Source organism: Etheostoma cragini, unplaced genomic scaffold (genome assembly GCF_013103735.1).
Source record: "Etheostoma cragini isolate CJK2018 unplaced genomic scaffold, CSU_Ecrag_1.0 ScbMSFa_571, whole genome shotgun sequence".
NCBI lineage: Eukaryota > Metazoa > Chordata > Actinopteri > Perciformes > Percidae > Etheostoma > Etheostoma cragini.
This window is the reverse complement of record NW_023269174.1, coordinates 1-1,504: the sequence shown is the minus strand read 5'-3', so window position 1 is coordinate 1,504 and position 1,504 is coordinate 1. Positions and strand designations below refer to the sequence as shown.

At 41.2% G+C, this 1,504-nt stretch overlaps 1 non-coding gene across 1 annotated transcript; it reads right to left on the bottom strand.

The window, feature by feature from the left end:
- Positions 1-1,338: 1,338 nt before the first annotated feature.
- On the bottom strand, positions 1,339-1,411 carry trnat-ugu. Its single transcript has one exon. It is a non-coding gene; the product is annotated as a tRNA-Thr (tRNA).
- Positions 1,412-1,504: the final 93 nt, after the last annotated feature.

Genomic DNA, 1,504 nt, shown 5'->3' with positions numbered 1-1,504 from the left:
GGAGCAGTGGGTGGGCTTCAGTGGCACAGCACTGGAGTGGTTCAGGTCCTACCTGTCACATCGGACTTTCTGTGTTGGCCTGGATGACTCGTGGCCTCCACTACTCCTCTCTCATGTGGGGTCCCACAGGGCTCGGTACTTGGCCCTCTTTTATTTTTTCTCTATCTACTCCCACTTGGCTCTATTCTCAGGAAACATGGCATTTCTTTTCATTGTTATGCAGACAACAGCCAGATTTATGTCCCCCTCAAAAAAATCTGATTCTAACACTGTTAACCCACTGCTACAGTGTTTACAGGACATTAAGGCTTGGATGTCCTTACATTTTCTAAATTTTAATGAAAAAAAGACCGAAGTCATGGTCTTTGGTGCCACTTCTCTGACCTCCTCCCAAGTTGATCTGGGTTCTTTGGCGCAGTATCGCAAGCCAATTGTAAAAAGTGTGGTTGTAAAAGTGCACTCAGACCTTAAATTTGACAGCCAGATTAAAGCTGTGGTGAAGTGTAACTTTTTTTCAGTTAAGGCAGCTAGCAAAAATTAAACCAGTCCGTCAGAGACAAAACTTTGCGATAGTAATCCACGCCTTTCTGACCACTCGGCTGGATAACTGTAATGCACTTTATATGGGGGCTAGCGGGTCCTCCATTGCTCGTCTTCAGCTTGTACAAAATGCTGCTGCACGTCTTTTAACAGGTGCAAGCAAGTATGAGCACATTTCACCTATTTTAGATTCACGCCACTGGCTGCCCGTCAATTTTAGGATTCATTTTAAAATTCTTTTATTTGCTTTCAAAGCCTTGAATGGCCTTGCCCCCCTTACCTCTCTGAGCTGCTGCACCCCTACAACCCTAGCCGATCTCTCAGGTCAGCAGACCAGCTGCTCCTGACGTTGCCTAAAGCTAGGCTTAAGCTCTTCTTAAGCTCTTCTTAAAACCCACCTCTTTTCTTTGGCTTTAAACACCAGGTAGATGGTGTATGCCTTTACCATATGCTGGCAGTGCATTTTATTGATGTGTGTGTATGTCTATATGTGTATATGTGTGTGTATGTCTCTCTATATATATATATATATATATATATATATATATATATATATATATATATGTATATATATATATAATTATTGTGCTTTTATTGTGTTATCTATGTATTCTGTATTATCATTTTGTGCAGCACTTTGGAAACCTTGTCTTTGTTAAAATTGTGCTATATACATAAAGTGGATTGGATTGGATTTGAAAATTAAATAATGCTTGTTAATCACTTTAGCAAAAACAAATATATAAACTCTTTGTAGTGCAGATAACATAGGTACCAACTATGTTCTGTGCAATAAGCAGGCACTGCTGGGACTTGGACCCAGGATCTCCTGTTTACAAGACTGGCGCTTTAACCACTAAGCTACAGCGCCTGTGTCAGGTTTATGTGTCATGCAAGAATACAATGAGCTAGTGAACAGGGTTCCATCCATCCATCTTTGTCCACCAGCCCGGATTGCCAGGTA